The sequence below is a fragment of the Bombus impatiens genome, unplaced genomic scaffold (assembly GCF_000188095.3).
Source record: "Bombus impatiens unplaced genomic scaffold, BIMP_2.2 scf_0765, whole genome shotgun sequence".
Taxonomy (NCBI): domain Eukaryota; kingdom Metazoa; phylum Arthropoda; class Insecta; order Hymenoptera; family Apidae; genus Bombus; species Bombus impatiens.
Window position 1 is genome coordinate 628412 of NT_177184.1, and position 25751 is coordinate 654162.

Consider the following 25751-nt stretch of genomic DNA (forward strand, 5'->3'; position numbering starts at 1 on the left):
GGGGGTCCGCAGATCGCTGGATCCGTTCCTCTTTCTGCTAAAAATACGCAATCTCGCGGCCCCGTCAGGCTGAAGAATTGAAATACACGTACCCTCTTCTCCCACACTGCCTCGTCTCCCCTTTGATATCGTTTACCCATAATCATTTAATTTTCTCGAAGCGCCCACGCCGACCGTACAAACTCGCAGGATGTCTTCCTTCGTCTAGCTTCTTCCTCTTTAGATCTTTAAAAGTCCTTGCCTTCTTCCGTGTGTCGTTCGTCGACTCGTCTGCGCGTCTTCTAAGCTTCTACGCGTAGTAAGATCAGGACGTTTCGTTGTTTGCCGAGGCATTCGTTAGTTTCTTTGTTCCTGTAGCTTGCAACCCAAGATAAAATGTATATTCGAGATTTCTTTCTTATTTGGAATATTTCTGCGTAATAGCAGTCTACGTAAATAAAAATGTAAATGTAAAACAATTCGTATTTTTCAGTCTTAGACAAACGAGAAGATTATCGAACGATGGGGACGACGTCGAATAGGCAGAATTACGATCGATCGAATTGATCGATTGACTTTGATAACACGTGACATTTTTTCACCTAGAAAACGATAATTATATGGGGCATATAGTTAGGTGGATTGGATCGATCAAAGGCAATTCCAGTTCTTATACGAACGTATAATATTTCATGGCTACAACAATCTGGCTGTAGTTCAAGCGAAGCATGAAATTCAAGAAACGCGTTCTAACAGTAATATATAGCAATGTACATATATTATGGTAGTACAGATATCTTTATCTGATATAGCTTATACTTATTCTAATGTACTGCAGTTTAATACCGGCTTTGATACTTTGACGTCGGTATGCTGCCGCGTACACCTATAGTCTAGTCTCGCCTCCCGCATAATTTTCCAAGCTAAATATGCAAATGGAAAGTGCGACAACGCTGCAACAAACAAAGAAACGTCGTCTCGCGTCTGCCCTTCGCGAGGCTTGAAAAACGCAACACGTCGATTCTCGTCTACTGGCGTCAACGCGTTAACACACTTTTCATCGAAACAATATCGAACGCGATATTTATTAGGTTGTTTGTATTATATCAGTTCGTTGAATCATGCGCGAACATAATAATAGAAATATAATTCAATAAAATAATCGTCCTTCGTCCATTATTCACCTTACGAAACGAAATAAACTTTCCGGACAAGCCAATACGAAGGTTCACTGTTGTGAAAAACACGTTTGCGGAAGACGCTTTCCGGACAACCTAATGCGAGCCGATTCCTCCGCTTCTTGCTCTCAGCAGGTTCCAATCTCGCCAATTCGCGCTCAAACGTTCGTCGATCGAACGTACAACAGCGAATCCCGTTATCAAATATAAAACGTAAAATAGTGTCCCGCATTGCCGAATAAAGTTCTAAATGCGATGGAAGAAGGAAGTAAATCTGTGCGATCGAATCTGCCGATAAGTCCAACAGAAAACCATAATTAACGAAACAACGTAGAAACAATTGGAAAGAGAAACGGTAGAAAACGATCGCTTGCCATTTAGATAAATTTGACGAGCGAAACGTGCCAACAGCTAATCAAGTTGACGTACGAGATCAATGGAACCCATTAGAAAGTAAAAGTAACGAATTAACGGTGTACAGAGCGATAGCATAGCGTTTAGTCGGATCCAGTTATGCGTAACGGTATTTCCATGTGCATGAATATTTTCGGCCAAGCGAATCGTATAATGTCACTGCGGCTGGACCGCATCCGGATTACGAATTAATTGCCGCGCGATGAAATCAAAACATCCACCTCCGCTTATAATTAATGTTATTCCGTCGTGTAAAGGGCGGTTCACCGCAGGTAAATCGTGCAACTGAACGTGCAAGTAAATTCGTGTGATCTATGATCGTTTCGTCGAATACGAGGACGCGAGATCGCTGTGCTACGTTACGCTATCTCGCCAATCCTGTGCACGAGCAAGGGTGAGAGAAAGACGATTAGTAGAATTGCTTCTCGAAGGGCGATCGATTGAATAATCCGATTAATTTAACCTCCTGTTTTGCGGTTTCCTCCTCTGCTTTTCCTTCTGCCCTTCCGTTTCACGCTATTGCACGCTTCGACGTTTCACTCGAAGCAGTAGCTTCGTCCCTCTATAGTCGAGCTCTTTAGCTTCCTGATATTTCTTTTAATAATTCTTCTCGTAGTTTCTTTCATTTTACTCGAAATCCTAAGGGTCTCGCGTACATATACTTCGTCTAACAATTTTTCACGAATTCACCTCGAATCGTCAAAATTATTCGATACCACCAAACGACAAAATCCGCAATCACTCGGTTGCCAATGTACAACAAATTTCTTAAGGTTCCATTTGCGTTGTACCTTGTTGCGCGTATATGGACGTACAACGTGCTGAGAACGAGCTTCGTGCGATTTGTTCCATCGACAACCAGAGAGTTTCCTTTAATTCCATCAACACTGCATCTCTTTCGAACTAGAGGAGAAACGTTATTCCATCGATTATCGAGAGACGCGAGTGTTTCTGATATTTCTTGGAATTTCTGAAATTTCTCGACGAACGATATCTGTATCTTCGCTAACAACTCGTCCAAGCAGAACGCACGAACATCGAGTATGCAAGAGCGAAGTTTCCCAACAAATTTTCTAGAAATGCCTGTAAATCAGAGTAATCCGAGCCGAATTATCTGGACAATTTTCGCGATTTCACTCGACGAAGCGTTGCTCGTCGATCGTTTCGTAAACGAAATAAAACGCGAACGTCTGAAAGATTGGCCTGATCGTCGATCAGAGGTTCGTGAAACACGGAGAAACGGATAGCAGGCGTAGGACGCGGAGAGCAGATATTTGCAAAGCCACGGAGTTTTAGCGGCAATCGAACGTAGGGAGTAAGGATGTGGGTACATGTATATAGTAGGTAGGTATATAGGGTCTCGGATTTGATTTACATCTACGCCCCGTAATCGAGGAAAGATTAGACAGCAGCCAGCTGCCGGGTCAGCGCGTCGACGAGCCGCCCTGCCAGGGTATTTGTAACCGAGCCTTGTCGAAATGTTAATGCGTACCAATGCTCGCTAATCACCCTGACACTTTGGCTTAAGCTTCCACAGCCAACCCCTATCCTACTCTTTTTTGCCCCGTCATTCATAAGAGCCGCAGATTTTCCTACCGATAGCTTCCACCGTGAAATCTCCATTAACTATAGTTCGCGTCGCAGCTCGCCGATCTTCCCTCAGCTATACACCTATACTTTTACGTATGCGATACTACTCGTCATTGGATCAACGAACGACTTCCCAAGTCGACAGACGTCGGTCGAATAATTGAAATTTAACGCTTTGACTGCCACGCCGAAATTACATGTTTCGCCGAGGACAAGATTTGGAAATTTCATTGCCATCGTAACGAGACGTTACTATCGTATTTGTACACGTTGGTGAAACTTGAAACAGATCTGGTAACAGAGGATGGAATATGGGAATTATACTTGTGGCACGCATATATCTTGCCAAGTATCTGAACAGTCGATTATATCGATAAGCTACGATATGCAGCGAGATTGTCTTTAGCGGTAATTGTACGCTTGAGACTACTGTTCGTAGCGTATGCACTAATTTTTCACTGAGTATTGAGAATCTTTGATTGATATATTCGTTTGGCAACTTCCATTGCCACCTAATGACAAAACCCGCGATCACTTAGTTGCCAAGCCAATGGCAGCGGTCAAAAAGTTGCTCATTTTTGACAACACGTGTCTCAACCGCAAAATGATCCGACTCTTCTCATATCGTCTTTATAATCTAAAAAATACGTGCAATATCATATTATGGCTCGATTAAATTGATGCTCGAATTTTCCAAATTTGCGACAATTATTCCTCGTTTGCAATAGCAGCAAAGTTTCAACAATGACAATAGTACAATAGTTGGTACGATAGTTAATAGTTGTACGTACTCGATAGCGATGTTCGCGTGAAAGGAAATAGACAAAGAAATATCGATGGGGATAAATAGAATTGGAAAAGCGTAGCAAGTCAGAAAATGAAAAACACATATATCCAGCAAATTCGGAGATTAATCCTTCCCGCATGACGTTACAAGTGTAAGCTGTTGACCCTTATCGGACCCACATACCCTACCGGCGATTAAGCCAATCTAGCTTCTTCTTGCCAACAAGAAAAGAAGTTTTCTAACTTGTGGCCTGACGTGTCTTTTATTCGAATTACGAGACAGAGAAGAACGAAAAAAAAAATTACGGAATATCGTTCTTTCGGTAAAGAGAAAATTGTCGGTTTCAACGCGATATATTAGGTTGTCCAAAAAATATCTTTCCTTCGCAAACTTGTGTCTTACGACAATGCACTTTCGTACATCGAGTCTATGGAACGTCACGATATTCAACTCGGCAGAACAAAATGGATTGTACGTAATTCGGCAAAATAATTATCATTTTGTATATACAACTGTTATTTCCTCACAAAAGGAAAGAAACTTTTCGGACAAGCCGATATAAAACGATTTACAAAAATAAAAGATGTAAAATACACGTTACAAGAACAGCGTTCTATGTTATCTATTATCGACAGGCGAATTCGTTCTCAAACTTGTACATAATACGAGAAACATGTAAACTCTGTATAAATGACTCGTATCGGCTAAATTGATGTACGTCGGACGATAATAGAAACAATCATTAACAATACCACTGGCTATCAACGTACAGTTTAAGCTACTATTTCTAGGCAGATTAAAATCTTGTATTGTATCAATATCGCTGCACCGATATCGGCACACGATCGAGTAACGCGATATTGTGTACTTGCACAAGATTGTCATAACATCGTAATCGTTTATATTGGAATATCTGTATTTCATTAGTATCGGTCAAATATTGATCGTGCAATTTTGCGGTATCGATCGTTTTGCATTAACACAATGTAGTTTCTTGTAGTTTACAGCCATACGATTCCGTGTTTCTATATCGATACCGGCCACTTTTTTCTCCTCCAGTATATCAATATTGATAAACGACAATTTAACTAATATCATATGCACCGAACCAACGCCACGTTTGATATTACAGTCAATTATACACGCTGTTATAAACGGTAAACTAGCTTCCGATTCGACGCTAATAGTTGCAAAGTATTCATTTTCCAACGATACGCAACTTCATATTCTATTAGCGAACTACAACTGCCAGACAAAAGGAAAATGACGATACCAACGTAACGATACATGCGATCGTTTCAAATTACAACCCTCTCCCATGGTCTCGATCCACGATTTAACCAATTTCCTACTGCTACCCGATCGAGGATAAATTTGCATCTGTATTTTCTTCGCACGATTTTGCGCCTCGAAATGAACTTTCGGGAAAATCCAGAGAAATATTTCTCTGTCTGTTTTATAAATACAGGGTGGTTGGTAACTGGTGGTACAAGCGGAAAGGGAGTGATTCTATGCGAAAAAGGAAGTCGAAAATATAGAACAAAAATTTAAAAATTTAAAAATTTAAAAATTTAAAATTTAAAGATTTAAAAATTCAAAAATTTAAAAATTTAAAAATTCAAAAATTTAAAAATTCAAAAATTTAAAAATTTAAAAATTTAAAAATTTTTAAAGTTGAGAAAATAACGTCAATCGAGACAACGATCTACAGTGAGATCCGTTATAACGAGACGTGATAAAGTGCACGCGTACCGAGCGAAAATTCAAAGTCGATTTTCTCGAAAACAAAGCGTCGAACGAAAAATTTTTATTCTATATTTTCGACTTCTTTTTTCACCTAGAATCACCCTCTTTCCGCTTGTACCACCAGTTACCAACCACCCTGTATATGGGTTGGAAACTAAGTGATTGCGGATTTTGCCATTAGGCGGTCGATATTGACAATTGACGGATATAAAATTCTTCGGTTGACAAGATGATGATTCTTCGGTCGACAAAATGATGACTAACTCTTCTATGGACAATGGTAATTAATTAATAATATTCGATAGACGAACGGTCGCTCAGTTTCCAACCTGATACGAATATCAGATGCAGACATACGTCGATCTACTTGTTAATCTCACTAACGCTCTATTCGTACGTAGAAAAGGAACAAAGATACGATAGAGTTCAGAGATTGCGATGATGCAAGTTAATTCTTTGCACTGGAAATGTCAGTTGCCCTGACAAGATCTTTCCTTGTGTGGCGCACGGAAGCGATAGATTTGCACGTGTCGTATCGCGTGTTTCAAAAGTTCCAAGTCTAACGTGCGTCTCTTTCGCAGCACGATACATCGAATTTATAATAACAAACTATATAATAACGCGATTCGTACAGTGGATATTGGTCGAAAGGGAAGAAAAAGAAAGACGTTGGAAGGAGGAGAGGAGGAAAAAGAGAGGAAAGATTCTAATAGAAATTTTTCCACGCCGAAATTATATCTACGATATGAGACATTTGGAAGGAGAAGAAGAAGAAGAAGAAGAAGAAGAAAAGTAGTAAGCGGCTCGTTTCCGTTTCCAAAACGATTCGTCGTACGGTGAAAGAGGGTTAAAGTGGCGAATGTCAAACGCGTATAATAGCGCCAGAGAGTAAGGGGTGACTGAGGACGAGCAGAGAGGGAGAGGACTCGACGACAGGGTGAACGATGCCTGGTATAAGTCAGAATGCGGACAACCGTGTGGTTTGGGGGGTGAGAAGTTTAAATGGCTCGTCCGTATGGTGCTTCTCCATCCCTTTATCCCTCTCTCTAACCCCATCCTCGTGCTCTGCACTGCTCGTCCGCGGCTCTAACAACCCCGTACGATCTACCTTTCTCGGTTTCCAACATCTAATTTTAACTCGCCTCCGATCGTACTTCCATCGTTCCTTATCTTCGTTTTAGATTCACATCGGTCGTGCGAGGATATTTTGCAATTATTAATATCATTAGGAAATTTCAGATTAATCGCTAATGAAATATTTGACGGACAATTCGTTGGCGGAAGTCGACGAAGAAGTTGAAGTAGCATAAAATTATTACGATTAAACGTTTCCTGTTTTAGACATCCTTTAACCGATAACACTTTTATTTTGAAAGGACGAGAAACTCGTAAGAATAGTTTATTACTAATTGAAGTATTTCGCGAATTAGAGAGAATACATTAGGTCGTCTTTCTCTTAAGGACGCGTCTTTTGCAACGATGCATATTTATGCAAACGTGAAACCTAATCTGTTCTGAACGTTGCGATCTTTATTTCGATGGAAGAAAATGGAGCATACGCAATTCGATGAAATAATATAAAATTGAAAATGTCGCGTATTACTTCCTTATAAAACGAAAGAAGCTTTTCGAACGACCTACTGCGTTTCCTGAGATTAGAACGCTCGTTTGGAATATTCGGAATATTTTTGCAATTCAAAAAAATGATCAACGCTGCTTCTCGTTAATATATTACGCTGTTCGATTACAGTGTCATTACAGATGCGTACATTTTCGCTAAAATTCGTTCACGAAAGAACACGCGACAGGTGAAAATTGCCAACTATAACAAAACTAGAATTACAAAATTATAATTAACCAATTCGTCGACGAAGTACCATATTCTGTGAGTCGCAAGTTGTCGCGTGACAAATCATGCGACAAATTGTATGAAAATCAAATTATCGGTAAACATCACCGTACGATACCCTTTCATCTAAATGATTAAGATCTTGGCAACTAAGTGATTGCGCATTTTGTCCATACGATCTAACGACAAAATCCGCAATCACTTAGTTACCAACTAAAATAGAACGTAGCCAACGTATTCGCAATGTGGCCACGTTTTACAGGTCGATAATGGATCTTTTAAACGACAGGGTGATGAGTAGCGTGTTTCCTAGGATCAGAAGGGGATTGATAGCGATCAGGGACACGTGTCCATCGCGGAAAACTTTACGGTGTAATAAAGAGTCGGTTGTCCCCGGATCCGGCAAGGGGATGAACTTTCAGTGACGAGGTTATACGTGCAAGACGAAACTAAGCATCGTTCGTCCCGTTACACCCTCCGGCCCTTCCCGCCAGTGATTTAAGTGGCAGGCTAACGTAGTAACTTCCTAACGTGCACAGATGCGACAAATCGACAGAACTTCTCTGCGGTCTTAGACGTCCGCGTTCTTACTGCTCGATTTTCTCGTTAAGAAGCTGCCGCTCATACTTTCCAGGTATTTGCTACTTGCTATTACTCGCACCGATGATATAAAGCCAGCGTTCATACGAGTCTCTAGGATCGACCAATTTCGCTTTTTCTTCGACGATTTCTTAACACCGAGTTGCTTCTTTCTTATTTCGATTACTCGAGCATTTTCATTAACACTTTGACTGTCACGTCGAAATCACGCGTTTCACTGGGGACGAAAGATTTGGAAATTTCATCGCCATCGTAACGAGACACTACTATCGTATTTGTACACGTTGGTGAAACTCGAAACAGATTTGGAAACAGAGGATGGAATATAGGAATTATACTTGTATATATTTCGCCCTAACTGTCAATTTTTATTCAATTTTTACAATTGTAAGAGGTTCAAGCGTTAATGTTGGATTCTCGAGAAGAGAACGAGTGACTGGAAAATAATAGCAAATTCTAAGATAAAAGAAAAAAAAAATAGTATTTGAGACGTCACTGCCTGCGTAACGTGATTTTAACGGAATAATTTTATATCTGTTAGGTAGAATAATGGATGGCTTAAAGTTGCATCCGAAGTAAAATGTTGGCTGATTTTCGCTGCGAAATTACAATTATACCACTTAACCTGGTTATGGAAAGTGTTCATGGACGAGTTACTAGGATTATTTTCGCTGAAATAATAATATTTGCCAGATATAAACGTGCTATTTTATAATAGCTGCTAAAATTCCAGACGAACGGTGTAAAATATGATAAACTCGACTTTGATATCTCTTGGAATTTAATTGTAATTGATATGACATTGTATAAATCCTATTGTATTAATCCGATTATCGGATTATAGCATAGAGAATTAATTTATTAACGATGCCGATTAAAATATACAATTTCGGAGACTTTCAACTTCAGACTTTTAACGTCGAACGATCTTCCGCTACAAAGTTACCGCAATCGTGCATTCTATTCGATACAAACGAAAAGCGTATCCTGTAATTAAAAATAATCCAAAATCGAACTACGTCTCGCTATCTCGACAACGAAATTTCTCTGTATCTTGAACCCTTTGCGTTCGGAATTTTATTTTAATTTCGTTACCAGCAGCTCTCAACGCTTTTAAGTGTTTCGCTTGAAATTTACTTCAACTAAAAAATAAGACGATTTAAATAAATAAAGGAAGAAAGAAATTCACTCAAATACCAGTTTTATTCACGCTATTCTTGTATTTTCTAATTTTTAAACGTATGATACATCTTGAAACAATTTCCAGGATGCGATCCTGCTTTTCTTTCGCACTTTTCACAGAAAAGAGGCGCGACTGAAAGAACGTCGAGTGGGACTCGACAAAGGAGCTGCTGAGATAAAAACTCGCGTCAAGTCACGCTCGACGTAGCGGCGCAAAGGGTTAAAAATAATCACGATATTTCCAAATCATTGGCAGACTCTGTATATTTCACAGGCGATCCTGTCCTGCGAATTTAACGCATATTATGAAACCATCGACCAAATAGTATCGTTAAGTGATCAATCAATAGCAAATGCGAACATTCGTATAATCTTGATCAATCGCTGAATTTTAGAAACTAATCATTGGCTCGTTGTTACGACGAACAATTAATCAACCGCCAATATCAACCTAAATAAAGCTGAAGATAAAAGTGGACGATACGATGATAAAAAGAATAGACGTTACATATACGTGCAAAGTTAACGAATACGTACATAAACAGTGGAGGAAGAGAAAGAAGAGGAGGAGGAGGTGGAGGAGGAGGAGGAGGGAAAATACCGATGAAAGCATTGAAATTGCGCGTCGGTTAGCTGGAAAAATGTTGTTCGTGGAAAACACAGCGAGAGCTGGAAATTATCTGTAAACCGTCAGCCGAAGCATCGCGCGTACTATGATATTTTAATATTCATCAAATAGTTTCATCGGTGGTTCGACGGATTAAATTCGTGTATTAATAAATCCATGAGGCGATCGATGTGCCCTGCCCCATTGTAATATCATATCATATCGTAACAAGCTGGAATCTTCGGAATTTTCGAGAGTTTCGCGTCTGTGAAATAAATTCCACGACGAACCATCGTTGTTAGAACATTACCGGGTCACTAACGGCTACTTAATTAAGATTAATTACCACCACGTCCAAACAGCGGCGAATTCGTTTCGCGCCGACACGGTCGAACACGAAAACGGGAAAAGAAGGGAAAAAAAAAGAAGGGAGGGAAAGGTGGAAGGGAATCGAAGGGGCGAAAAATGTAAAAAAAAAGAAAAAAAGAGGGAAAGGCAAGATTGAAGTTGAAATTTCGTCGAATTGGACGTTTCAAGATCCCGTTAACGAACGTTTTCGTTTACACGAGTCACCAGGATATAATGATCGATTGCAATTTTCTGCATTCGTATGCGACAAAGCCAGTGCGCCCGGTGGATTAAATAAATTCCATAATACTCTCCACTTCGATCCCCGGTGAATAATACGTGCTTCCGCGTATTTATTTACTAGGGACTAGGGACACATGTGCGCTCGTATAGAGAGGCACGAATTTATAAAGCTATCACGTGCCCCGCTCTGTCGATCATCGTGCGCCGCTTGTGCTCCCTATAAATGCCATCCTTCTGCCAACGAGACGAGTATCCTTTTTTTTCTGCTTTTTAAAATATCGTAGAAATGTTCTCATTTTCGATGATATTCGTCAAAGTATTCTACGTTCGAGTATAGTTGAGAAATCGAGCTGGGAGTAAAAGAGAAGTAGAAAAGTACCAGAGAAGACGGTTGATAATCAGTGAGGAATTCTCAACGCGAAAAGATCGATTTCTATCGTGTCTCGACATAATGCGCGATATGCAGTAGCTTTGTCACATGTGTGCGACGCGTGTGCTCCCTGTAAATGCCATTCTTCTACCAACGAGACGAGTATCCCTTTCTTTTTTTGGTTTTTAAAAGAAGAAGGTTAATTTTCTCATTTTAGATGATATTCGTCAAAATTTCCGACTTTAGATATAGTTGAAAAGTCGAGCTGAAAATAAAAGAGAAGTAGGAACCTTCTGTCAACGAGACGAGTATCCTTTTTTTATTCTTTCTTTTCTTTTGGTTTTTAAAAGAAGAAGGTTAATTTTCTCATTTTAGATGATATTCGTCAAAATTTCCCACTTTAGATATAGTTGAAAAGTCGAGCTGAAAATAAAAAAGAAGTAGGAACCTTCTGTCAACGAAACGAGTATCCTTTTTTTATTCTTTCTTTTCTTTTGGTTTTTAAAAGAAGAAGGTTAATTTTCTCATTTTAGATGATATTCGTCAAAATTTCCTACTTTAGATATAGTTGAAAAGTCAAGCTGAAAATAAAAGAGAAGTAGAAACCTTCTGCCAACGAGACGAGTATCCCTTTCTTTTTTTGGTTTTTAAAAGAAGAAGGTTGATTTTCTCATTTTAGATGATATTCGTCAAAATTTCCCACTTGAAATATAGTTGAAAAGTAAAGCTGAAAATAAAAGAGAAGTAGGAACCTTCTGTCAACGAAACGAGTATCCTTTTTTTATTCTTCCTTTTCTTTTGGTTTTTAAAAGAAGAAGGTTAATTTTCTCATTTTAGATGATATTCGTCAAAATTTCCTACTTTAGGTATAGTTGAAAAGTCGAGCTGAAAATAAAATAGAAGTAGAAACCTTCTGCCAACGAGACGAGTATCTCTTTCTTTTTCTGGTTTTTAAAAGAAGAAGGTTAATTTTCTCATTTTAGATGATATTCGTCAAAATTTCCCACTTTAGATATAGTTGAAAAGTCGAGCTGAAAATAAAAGAGAAATAGAAACCTTCTGTCAACGAAACGAGTATCCTTTTTTTATTCTTTCTTCTCTTTTGGTTTTTAAAAGAAGAAGGTTAATTTTCTCATTTTCGATGATATTCGTCAAAGCTTTCTAGTCTAAGTATAGTTGAGAAGTCGAGCTGGAAGTAAAAGAGAAGTAGAAAAATACCATAGAAGACGGTTGATAACCAATGGGGAATTTTCAACGCGAAAAGATCGATTTCTATCGTGTCTCGACATGATGCACGATGTGTAATAGCCTTATTACATATGTGCGCTATTCGTTATATGTAACATATTTTGGTACGAAAATTTTACCAACGTATACAACTGACAATCTTGTTAACGATTAATGAACGAATAATGTATCTCTGTCATCATTAATTACAAATAGAAATTAGCCACGTTTAGTACGTTACGTTATCATGTAGTTTAACTAGCGTTTAGACCCTTTAATTACACTACCTTCGTTTCGTCGTTAATTCAAATGAATATTTATTTTATTGAGTAAACCTGCGAAACATTGTCTCTATTTAATCGTCTCTATTTAATCTTCCCTTTAAACGCGACTTTTCAACTCAACGTCTAAACACAACGCCATTCGCTATCGTCAAATAGCTGTGCGATAAGAATAAACGATCAAAAAACACAAAACTCATCAATTTGCATAAATTCATATAATAAATTATCCAAAAAATTTCTTTCGTATCATAAGGTGATAACAGATGAACGACAATTTCTCTTTTACATTATTTTATTGAATTACGTATCATCCATTTCGTTCTATTTCTATTATTACGTTCGTGCATAATTCGACAAAATAATACAAAACAAAACACATGGTGCACCTATTATTTCCTTTAAAAAAGGAAAGAAACTTTTACCCAATAGAATTTCGCAGGAATAACTCGTCCCTATCTACGTCCGTCGTTTCTTCGTTTTTCCTCGTCTATTTACTTGGAAACTAAGTGATTGCGGATTTTACCATTAGGCGATATCGACAAAATCCGCAATCACTTAGTTGCCAACCCAATACTTTATTCCTACGGGAAACGTAAAATTTCCAGATGAAGACGCGAAACGATAATGAAAGGTGCGCGTCTGGTTGGACAAGAACCCGACGACGACGACGCCGACAGGGTAAACACGAAGAACGCAGGAAGAAGAAAGAGGAAAAAGAACGAAAGACGGAAATTTGCCGGTCGATGATTTACACACGTCGTAGGAAGATCGTAGAACGAGCAGTAGCACCCTCTTGGTGACTCGCGTGCTCGTTCTTCCAGCACGTTTCATCCCCTCGCTGTCAGACGACTGACAGTGCAGCTAGCTCTCTCTTGATGCCTCTTTCTTTTTCTCTGTAGCGTCGTCTACTCTTCAAATTTTCCCTTCTTTCATAATTTTATTCATTTTTCTTGCCAGCGATCCTACAGCTTTCTGTTTGCCTATGGAAATGCCGTGTCGTCCGACCGCCGTTTCCTCCTCCAGCCACACCGACCCAACACTTTTCAACCCTCGTGTACATTTCACGCCCACCCCATCGCCAGAGCTGTCTGAATATTATTAGTAATTAACGAAAGGAACGGACGCGCTGCGAGATTCGTGCGGCTAGCCGCGCAAGATGATTTTATTATCGAAAACTTTAGCGGCGAGAAGATTGCTCGACGTGGAAATTTCTAATTTCCTGCCAACTTTCGAAACTCGTCCGATAAGCTGACTGTTCCAGGGCCGACAGTCTAAAGACGCGACAATCCACTTTTCCATGTAAGTATTATTAAAGATAAAGTATAAAATATTCGGATAAGGATAATACAAAAGTAAAGGCTTATGGACAATTCTGTCGGTTTGGAAAAATAATAGGTCCAAGGTTCGATTTATTCATTTTCGCGATTCGATCTAGAGACGATAGAAAAATAATTGCAAAATAAAATATTTGCCAAGTATCGAGAAAAATATAGAGAAAAATTGCAAATTTTGTTTCCTTGTCAAATCTTTATTTCCCGTAAATGCAAATAGAAAGAATAACTTTGAACGAAGAGATAACGTTGCTTTTTCTATTGGTATCTGCGTGCATCGAATTATCTTCTCTGAGTTTTATAATCGCTTAAAAACCTAAAAGCATATTGTCATCGCCATTCAATATCGTTCTCGATACCCTCAGATCGATATTAAATTGTACGCACGCATACGAGTGTAACGTTTCTATCTCGCGATAATCTAGTGCCTGACGGTATAAAAAGACGTTGAAACGATAAAATATTTTAACCGTATGTTCCCCGGATTTAATATTCGAACGATAGAAATGTTTCATTTACTTCAAAAGTTATATTTCTCTTTTCTCTTAATATCAAATAACAAAAAAAAAAGAAGAAAGAAACTTTAACCCTCGTTTAACTTTTCTCAAGGAAATATCGCAGAGAAAATTCTTTTGTAAAATATTTACAGCAACGATAATGAGAGCAACGGACGCGCGATTAACCACCGATTAAACTAACGAGCTAGTTTTAATCTTCTTACGCGTAGCTATCCGCAAAGCTACGTCGAACGAGCCAAACCGAACCAAACCAACCAACCAACGCGCAAACTAAACAAAAGCGTCGTCCGTCTGGACGAGAAACAGGGAAGAAAAGTAACGGATAAAACTCGTATTTCCGTAAAATCGCCGATAAGAACGGTGTTCCGTGACCGAAAGGATTGCACCGCAAGACTGATTCCCAGTAGCCTGTGTCGTCGGAAAACGAGCGACGAGAAAGGAGGCAGAAGCGAAAGGCGCAACAAGCGGAGAAAGAGTAGCGTCATTTTCCGCGATAAACAGAGAAACGAGGGCTCGAAGCACGGAAAAAAAACGCAGAGAAAACGAAACGAAGAGCGGGACGGTCTCGCTCGGCATTATCGCAAATGGTTGAAAAAGAAAGAAAGAAAAAAAAAAAAAGAAAAAAAGGAAAAGAAAAATTCGAATTTTCCATTGTGGGTGTAAAATGAGCAGCCGAGCCATCCGTAGCGTTCATGGCCGAACGATCACTCGTGGGTGGGTCAATCAGCGTTCGCACATACACAGCAGGTTTGTGAGAGCAGTAGGTGGAGAGCTGTTGGTGTAGGTGTAGGTGTAGGTACAGCAGGAGGAGGACGAGGAGGAGGAAGAGGTTGCAGGACGAGTGGGAGGGAAGGGGAGGGGGGGTTAGAGAGGGAGGAGAAACGAGAGCTTGCTTTAAATCCGATAGCTCTGTGCAGAGGCGACCACTGGCATTTATTAATTAATAACAAATGTATTCCGGAATGAGTTCAACGTCAAATAAAATGATATTCCTGTCGAGTAATCCAACGTGCTCTCCCCCTATATGTTCACGGAACAAGAACCGCGGATGGATAGTAAATTCTCGTTGAATTAACAGGCGGCGCGCGTTGAAGATAAAGGCAGCATTTTCGATAAGGGTGAAACTGCCAACTAAATCTCGTCCACTTGAAAATATGGTGCGAGCAACGACGAGCCGTGGAATTTCACGGAGACGCGAGTTAGGACAAAATTGGTAGATGTTCGGATCGGATCGAATTATCCGTTGGTTTAGTTGGCCGCGATATCGGGCGTACGGAAACGCGTATTAAAAAGATATTGTTTTTTAAATGACGCGAATGTTTCGAAGAAACGTAGATATGGTCGTGGCTGCGTCTGGTTGCTTTGCACGGTGATTCCAACGTTGTATAATAACGTTGGTTTTATAGGATACGAGCAAAGAGAAACTGAACGGACGATAAGTAGACTCTTTATACTCGCGTTCTTGAATAATTGATACAGCAACTTTTCAAAGTAAAGCGAGAACGTGTCTCGCTATAATGTAGCAAGTCGTGCGAACGTACAATACTACCGCACAGGCAATATTTACATTCCCTCGTTTGTTTCGCTTCTTTCGGTAAAAAATTCATTCAAAGAGGATAAATTAAAACTGTCTTTGATTTATCGATTCTGAATAACCAGAGCGAACCGAACCGCGACAGCCATTTGAATTGACACGCTACAAAAGTCAACATAATTGACGTAAAAATAGAGACAATAGGATAAAACTTAGGCTAATTTCTCTGAAGATACAACGAAACGCGTATAAAATATCTTACAGTCCTTGCTGCCTATTTGTCTGGCAATTCTCTGTCCTGAAGTTCGCCTAAAAATGTCGCAGCTAAATAGGAAGAGGACGATCGTTTAACAAATTTGTGGAGAAACACGAAAGGAACATGGAAAAGAGAAAGGGGAAAAGGAAGAAGGCAGAGACGTAGCTACGTAAAAATGTACAGCAAAAAATGAATTCAAAGAGGATAAATTAAAACTGTCTTTGATTTATCGATTCTAAATAACCAGAGCGAACCGAACCGCGACAGTCGTTTGAATTGACACGCTACAGAAGCCAACATAATTGACGTAAAAATAGAGACAATCGGATAAAACTTAGGCTGATTTCTCTGAAGATACAACGAAACGCGTATAAAATATTTTACAGTCCTTGCTGCCTATTTGTCTACCAATTCTCTGTCCTGAAGTTAGCCTGAAAATGTCGCATCTAAATAGGAAGAGAACGCTCGTTTAACGAATCTGTGGAGAAACACGAAAGGAACATGAACAGATAGAAGCGTTGAACTAACAAAATGTTTATCAATTGTTGCGCGGTTTACCGAAGAAAAGGAGAAAAGGGAGAAGGAAGAAAAGGTATTCTACGTAGAAACGTAGGCGTCGGTAGTCGATAACTATCCCGGAATGACGTTGTCAATTGGAATAGCTGCTTGCGTGTTGCAAGCTTTAACGTGGCTGTAATTTAACCTGCTGGTGGATTATATTTCGTACGAAAGCTTTTGCGAAAGTATGAACGGTGCAGGGCTTGGCACGAGCGGTAACGAGCGCCAACGAGCGTCACCTGCCCTCCGGCTCGGTGCGAATTTCAAATGTCGAAAACCTGATATAACGACCGTTATCGCGAATAATAGCGAGACCGTTGACAGAGACGATGATACCGAAGAGTACTTTTCGATACGAAATCGAATCAAAGCGGAATATCCGAGCCGACTAGTCGTTAGCACGTTAGGCGACGCTCATCGTAATTACTGCGATTCGCTTTGAGCTGAAACCGGTCGACGAATTAAATAGTTGGACCGTGATCCTAATACACCGATACGCGATTAATCGTCAAAGTATTCCGCTACTTCGTATCGTGTTCGAATAAAATTTCGTTAAATTTCATCGCCACCAACAAACTGACCAAAAACGTAACGTCGACGATAATCTCAAGGATACGTTCGCATCGATCCGATCCCAACGAAAGATCGTCAACTCGCGAGAAATTAGAACGTTGAAGAGAATTTAACGAGCCGCCGAATATATAGGAATAGTCGCTGCTAACGATCGTGGACAGTGAACGCGAATTTCGATAAAATCGATAATAAACGAACGAATGAATTTCATGGGAAAGTTAGCGTAGTGTGTATCAACGCGAACGATCAACGGTTGCTTCAAGGATCGGATAGAATTCTCGATACGAGTTGTAGTTTAATTAAAAAATCAAATGCTTTCTTATTCGTCGCGTAAGTAAATTGTAGAAGAAAACGTTTCGTCTGTCTTGTTTACGCGATTATGTTAATCGCGTGGCATAATCTGATACGCATGGTCGCAAGTAAAAAAAGAGAAAAAGACCGATCTTATCGGTAACATTGGCAAGCAAATGATTAATTTAACTGACGCATTGGCGCAGATTACGGTAGTAAACAATCGGACGTCGGGTTTCAAAACACCGTGGCAATAATTCGCCTTTAGCCGCTATATATTTTTTCCTCGATGACCCCGTGTGTTTTTTTTCATCCCTGATATTATAAAAATCGGATATTACCGGCGTTACCCGTCCGTTTCTATTGTTAACACAGCCACGATATTTCAGCTTCTCTCTTTAATCTTGATAAATTCGTTATTTTTTCCTCTAACGAAACGAAAAATTAATAATAACCTTGATAAGCAGAGTATATATAGTATATCGCGATATATTACGACAGTCTCTATGAATAACGATTATTTTTCTCGTCATCTCAATCAGCTACAACTGTACATACACAATGATTTTTCCCACAAACGATTATTAAGTTAACAGCATATGAATTAACGGGGAAAACCAACGATCGGAAACGATACTTAGCGATACGTGTTACGTTGTCCGAAAAGTGTCTTTCTTTCCTTTTTTTTTTAACAGTCCACATTCGTACAAACGTGAAACCAAGTCGGTGAAACGTCGCGGTGTTTACCTCGAGAAAATAAAATCGATCGTGCGTGATTCGATGAAATAATAAAACGAAAGAAACTTTCCGGACAACCTAACGGTTTCAAACGGAGATACAAAACGACGAAGAGAAAGATAAAAGATCGTAAGGGCTCACCGGAATCGACGAAAGGAGGAAAAAACGCCACGTTCCTTCGACGAAAGTCCAATTTTGATCGCTTCATGCTGCGAGTGTTTCTTCGTTAAACGCACGGAAACGAATAAGAATATTTGGACGCGCGCGACGATACGACGTGCGTCGATACGAGTGTTCCAGCGTAATGGAAGGGCAACGTCGAATGTCTGCTACGCATAGAAGGTTTTTGCTTCGTTTACATCTACGGAGTAATCTCTGCCGATAACTTTGTATCGGCAACCTTGCGTTAACATACTTCCGAATTAATCTCTCTGTTTACATTGGACGAAGAAACAGTCGCAACGTGGAACGTTGTTCGAAAGAACTGCAGGACCCCCACGTGTACGTCGATCGAGAATTTTCTTCTCCTATCGACGAATATTACGAGCGTTTAAAATCTTCCACTCGTTTTTCCAACAATTTCTACATTTGTATCCTACCGTTTTATTATTTTTACAACTGGGATATTTTATTTAATGTTATTCGCGGCATTTAATGTTATTTCGTATTAGGTTCGCTTCTTTCGTTTTACGAAGAAATAACAAACAACACAACGCATTTTGTTTTATATCATTTCGTCGAATTACGTACGACCGATTTTTTCCCCGTCGAGACAAACAGCGCGACATTTCGCAGATTTGGTTTCGCGTTTGCACGTTGTTAAAAAACGCGTTTGCGAAAGAAAGACACTTGGCGCACAACCTAATATTCGCAGCATTTGACATCATCACGAACAACTTTATAAATAGTTGCATATAACTGAACAACAAGCTAACTAATTATTCTATTTTTACGATGCTTAATTTGCTTGTATATTCTACTTATGTGTATTATTATAACTTTTTTCGCAAGTAGCGTGGGTGTAACGACGCGCGTAATCTGCTGCAGCGAAATGACGGTATTAGTTTGGGAAATCTTTTAGCCGGGCAATGTCGTTACATAATGTTGGCGCAGTTTTGTACGACTAACAGTGGCCTATCAGTTTTTCACGGAGAAATAATCCTCTCAGTGCCTACGTCATCGCGTCACGAGGCGAACAAGGGCAGCACGTGTTCCAGGTGAATTTCATCTCTCGTCATGGGCCAGGCTAGCCGCCACACTCGTACGCGTCTGTACGCACCCGCGTCTCTATACCAACACGGCCAGTCACCATAAAAGCATCCAGTGCCCACCCTACTCTCTACCCTCAACTGTTTCAAAATAAAAATGAAAATATAGCCTGTGTAATGTATGGATTACAAAAGAATCGATCCCCGATGCGAACCATCGTCAATATTTATGTTATTTTGTTCTGGAAAACTGAAAACAAAATTCAACCAGGCATAAATCGTTCCTTCGTCCCGTATTCGTTGATTCGCCACATCATTCAACTGTACGAAGCCTTTGTAGCCAAACTATACAACCCTTTTGCGTAACTTGGTCCTGTCTCTCTACTATTGTTAGAAAAAGTAAGATTAAAATAGACGCGAGGAAACGCAGCGAGAGTATATTTCCAATTTTTATATCGTAAACTGTATTTTATTCGAACGAATGGAAGCAACGTGGATGATTTAAACGACATAATTAGCGTAAGATTGGAAGGAAAAGTCACATGCGTTAACGCGCATAGTTCTTCTCTGTATTTTTCAAACTTTGAGCAATTTTTTAGCGAAAAGATTTGATTAAAAAAAGATATTGTCATCGAAATATTGAAAACATCATTGGATACGTTCGACGCGAACGTTTTCTTCGAATCTGAGAAACTTTTTAAAACGGTAGAAGAATACGAACAACGTGGCAAACTTGAAAAAAAAGAAACATAAAATATTGCGAATCTTCGTAATAAAAGTATCAATTTGTGAGATGTATTTGCAAGCGAAGATAAAAATAGGACGAATTCGCGTTGCGATCCGGTAATTCGTAAAAAATTTACGTAGAAAAAATGCAGCGATCTATAGATCGTGATATGAAACGTTGTCCTTGGGAATAAAAATAGAGAAGCTGAGAATAGGGGAAACCTTGGACGGATGCGTTCCAACAGATTCGGACGCGTGTACTCATCCGCCGTTGGTAATCGAACGACCAATGGAAAACTTGGTCGACCTCGATCCTAAATTCGCGATTAGGGCTGCTAATTGCGCATCACGAGCAGATGCAACGCGTATCGCGCGCACTGAAGTACAAAGGGGCGACCGCACCGCAGCGTTCTGTCCAGCAGCAACCTAATCAATGCACATTTCGCTGGCGATTTCCGTAATTGTGGTGACGCATTCGAACGTCCTGAATCGCTCAGAGATGAATAAACAAGCAAACGGACGAATCAGCGAACGCTTTGACACGCGCGCGTTATCTTTCGTCATCTCCCCAAACAATTTTTAAAACGATCGCCACGACGAGATTAGGTGGCTGTCGCTGGTCCAAGCACAGCGAACATCGCCACTCGGACAATTTTATTTGGAGACGATCAGAGAGGTGACTTGCGAACGAAATATTAGGTTGTCCGAAAAGTTTCTTTCGTTTTATAAGCAAACGATAGACGCACAACGTTGTTTGTTTTATATCAGTGTGGCGGCACATGAGTTAGAGGACAATTCAAATCATGTTGTTATTTTGCCTCGGAGTATCGAGATCGTTAGGATACGCGTGATGTAAGAATAAATAAACTCCGGGCAAAACAACGTCGTCGCTACGTGCAGCTGTCGAACGAAGAGGAATTAGAATTTTCCGACTCTCCCCCGACCGGTATAAACAAACGAACGCAATCGAAAAGAGTTACAGTCGGTTGTGGATCAATTATCACTCGGTTATCAACGAATTATCAGATATCTAATTAACGAGTCATTAGCGATCTTATTTTACGACTTATACGAGCGTTTCAGCGAATATAGCCTGTACATGAATTTATTACTTTTATTCAAAATACACTTGACATATGCAGCAGCGATCTCTCGCTCTTGTTATTATATATTACTGATCCTCATCCAATATTAGTTTATCGAATTATGCACGAACATAATAATAGAAATATAACGAAATGGATCATATCTAATTCGATAAAATATAAAACAAAAATCGTTGTTCTTGTATCATCGTCTTGTGAAACGAAAGAAACTTTCCGGACAACCCGATATAATCGGACAGTCGTTAAAACGATCGCCCAGAAGAATTAGAAGGCGAAACCAACGGTTGCAGGAAAAATGCAAGCAGCTAGTCATTAGACGCGAAAACCGAACGATGGTAAAACAAACGAGTGGAAACGATTGTCGACGTCGATGGAGGATGAAGAGGACAGGAGGGAGGATCGGAGAACGAATTAGAAGAATTTCGCCATAAAAACTGGTTTTCCAGCGGAGAAGGGGTGTGTGTAGTGGAGGAGAGGGTGGGTGGGTTGGTAGAGTACCAGGGAATATCGGTGTTGGTGGTATTGTACGGTAGCCGATATTAAAATGCCGGTGATTGATGTGTGTACCGTGCTGAGCGGTACCGCGTTACGATACACACCATGGCAATGGGGCAGCCAATGGGAATCTCACCCTACGCACCTTACTAAAATACGGGGGCCGTCATAACGGGGTGATATTGCATCTTCGTACGGCCTACGGGTTCCCTTGCTTCTTTGTGATCCATCGAAGAGTAGCCAAAGTTTTCGCGGTCCAGAGGAAAAAAAAAGGAAAGAAAGAGAAGAAGGACGATCGGTATTTATATGTGCGTAAATCATCGGGGCTATTGTGGCGATGCGTCGCAACGCCGCGTCTTTCGGCCTGCTGGAGGGGTCGCGCTACCACACTAAATCTTACGATTATACGATTCCCGTGTCCGACCATCAGATCGATCCTGCTTTTTTTAATTTACGATATCGATTCCTATCCACGTTATTATTCGTACGGTCCATCTTTCACGCTACCATAACAGAGCTACGGAATGATGGCAGGTCCGCTTTATTTCTTTCTCTTTACCTTAAATCGTTGTATTCGTGGCTGTTCCAGCTTCCGGATCAAAGTCCGATTATACACATATTGGATCGGCAACTAAGTTATTGCGGAATTTGTCATTAGGTGGTATTGACAAAATCCGCAATCACTTAGTCGCCAAAGCAATACCTAGGCGAAATTTAATATCCAGATAACCAGTTTTCCATGCAGTTTTCTATCTAAATACCACGAGAATGATTGCAATTAAGATCCAATACAAGGCGACGCGAAGGAGAAAAGTCATCATTTTGACGATAGGAATAAATTCTTCGGACGACTCGGTGCCTTCAAGGTTCTGCGCTAAGTTGCCGAGCTCTGCCGCTCATTGTCCTTTTGTCAGAAGATTCGTCGATTTTCCCACTCCGTGGACAGATCCTTCGGGACATTTTTATGGCTATACACCCGGGATCAAGTACGACGTTCAAATTGTACAATTCGCGCTCCTTGCAATTTGTCGCTCAAAATTACACGCCCAGGATTCCTGAAGTTTTCAGGACAGAAGAAGAGAGAAAAGACAATATCGCTTTTGAGTGGCTTAAATTAAATTACAAACTGTAACGTCGTACTTTTTCCAGAACCACTTTCAAACAGAAATCCGTTGTTCATTGTGAGCACACGTATGTATTTATATTTTTCTTGGACAATAAACGTTATATACATAAAAACAAACCTACGATTCTTGCGATTCGTCGGCAAACCGGAACTCGTGGCTATCGTTAGGCCTGTGGCTCTTGAAAGACCTTGATACGTGTCACAACGACGCGTGTCGCTTGTATAGAAATCGCTAGGCTGACACGCAGCATGGAACATCGCCGATGTACTAAGGATTTACGTGAAAACACGCGGGAAATTTAAAATTCACAAATACCGTAACCAAACATCAAATTTCGTATCGAAGACGGGGGACGCTCTAATATTTTCAAATGAAAATGTACGTAATACGAAAACCTATATCGACGTCCAAAGTGAATTGCTCGGTTAAAAATTCGAGAAACAATTTTTCCGTACAACTTATTCTCCGCGTGAAACATTTTCTCGAAACCTTTCTCAACGATCTGTCAAACCTTTCAAACGATACGTAACGTCAAAAATATCGCTCCGTATCGTACTGCGAGTTTCTAACGTTTACAAATCCAGCAACAACGATAGAACGGTCCACGATGTCTAAAGTAACCGATCCTTTTAAAGGAGAATCTGTACGCGCGTTAATTCGTGAAAAATGTGGTTGGAAAATGAAGAGTAAACACACATTCGGTACAATTAGAGGGATTGATAGAAGGGATTGGATAGCAAGTCGAAAAGTATACACGCGTGGCTGTTGCGAGGTGGCGACCATCCGAATGCTTGAACACTAAAATCGACATTCGAGGTAAACTGCCAGGGAGCATCGCGTTATCATCAGCTGTTACCTGGTCGGCCATTAGCGATAAATTGACAGGCAAACACGGAATTGATTTTAGCACCGCAAAACTCGGTTTCTGCGGTGTCTCGCCACCCACACTTAACCGTTTGCCGTTCGGTATCCGCTCTCGCGCGCGGAAAGGGCTCGAAAGCTCGGCCGTAATAAATCGATGTAAACGCGACCGACGACAGAAACGAGAACGGGAGACAAATCATCCGGCGGACTAAGCGATTCGGCCGAACAAAAAAAAAATATCACGCGATCGAGTGTTATCAAAACAGCGTTTGTCAATGAAACGAAAATATTGCGAGGCTGGCTAACGGGCGAAACCGCGAGAGAAACCGCGCTCAGTTCCGATTATTCGTTACCGTTTGCTAATCGAGGCCAACCCGATCCACGCGATTTTTTTTAATACTTTTTCACGATATTTCGTTTTTTTTTTTTTTTTTTTTTTAATCTCTGTCGTTGTATCGTACCTGCACATAGAATTAGGATCATTTGATCTCTTAATGCTTCGATCGCGAAGATAAAAATTATATCGAAGAAAATTGGTGGATGCGACTGCGGAAATGAAACGGAATAAAAAGTAGGAGGATCGAGAGACAAGGAGCGATCTTCGAAGAAGAGAAAAGGTCGTTCAATTTTGCGATACGACGTGCTCTTCTATCGAATAAATGAAATAATTGCTACCTGTGAATGTGAGGTATCTCACTGCTAAAACGACAGTCGATCGAACTTTCGTTATCGATTTGGATAGAACAGAAATTTATTTATCCAATTTCATTCCTGCGTTTGTCTTCTTTTTTCCTTTTTCAGTAAGTCGAAATGACACGATACAGACTGTTACGACACGACGATTAAGCGCTTTAAATTGAACCGAAATTGAAATGATAAAGAACTTGGAAACGTAAAATACGACGCTTCAACTAACAAGAAAAGAAGGGCGAGATCGTGATACGAAGGTAACGGTTGATCGAGCTTAGAAAAATCGTGGAAAAATCGAGCTAACCTACCTTCCATTTGTAAAAATCATATGAAATAGTAAGAGGGGTGAATATCATACCGAAACGAAATACAGTTCTCCCTTTCCTTCGCTTATAAACGCCTTTCTTGATCCAACGACAAGGAACGAACCAACATTCCCGTTAGCAGTCGTATTCGTAGTATTATCAGGCTGGAATGTCGCCGTAATAAATGGTAGAATCATGCCCTCCCCTCGCGCAGCGAGACACAAACAATCCCCGACCGCGATTCACCCTTATATTGTTACTGGAACAAAGAGTCGCGCCATGGATGACTTGTGCTATGTGCTTTATGGTAACCACCCCTTATCCACTATTCCACCGCTCTTTCGAGTCGCCAGGAAAATCAGGGTTATCTGTAGGTTCAGCTTAAAGCTAGTACGTTCGCGTTACCTGATCAGAACGATCGTTTCAACCTTTCTGTTTCTTTTTTTTCTTCCTCTTCGAAGAAAATTTTCATGCGATTTATCTATCTACTTGTCTACAAGTTATATTTACGTTATAGTACTTACGTGATTTTAATTGTTTAATAATTAATTTCAAGTGTATTAAACTTCGCGTGATTTGGTATCTTTCGTAGAATTGAAGAAATTCGAAACTAGGAAAATCGAGGGTAGAATCTGGTAAAAAAAATGGTAGATTCTGTCGCAAGTAGAGCTGCCATATTCATACGAATTGCTATTTTATTTCCGTACGATCGTTTCAACCTTTCTGTTTCTTCCTCTTTGAAGAAAATTGTAACGCGATTTATCTACCTAATTGTCTACGAGTTATATTTACGATTTTAATTGCTTAATGATTAATTTAATAATTGTTTTAATCGTTTCAACCTTTTTGTTTCTTCTTTTTCTTCCTCTTCGAAGAAAATTTTAATGCGATTTATCTACCTAATTGTCTACAAGTTATATTTACGATTTTAATTGCTTAATGATTAATCTAATAATTGTTTTAATCGTTTCAACCTTTTTGTTTCTTCTTTTTCTTCCTCTTCGAAGAAAATTTTAATGCGATTTAT

The 25751-nt window shown here is 39.9% G+C and overlaps 1 protein-coding gene and 1 long non-coding RNA gene across 6 annotated transcripts in view; both read right to left on the reverse strand.

The window, feature by feature from the left end:
* LOC100740911 (E3 ubiquitin-protein ligase Rnf220-like) overlaps positions 1–25751 on the reverse strand; it is a 203639-nt gene that overhangs the window by 105120 nt on the left and 72768 nt on the right. The window lies entirely within an intron of this gene.
* LOC117152184 lies at positions 92–18431 on the reverse strand. The gene is made up of 2 exons (XR_004462480.1): positions 18345–18431; positions 92–357 (listed from the first exon to the last, which is right to left on the reverse strand). It is a non-coding gene; the product is annotated as an uncharacterized LOC117152184 (long non-coding RNA).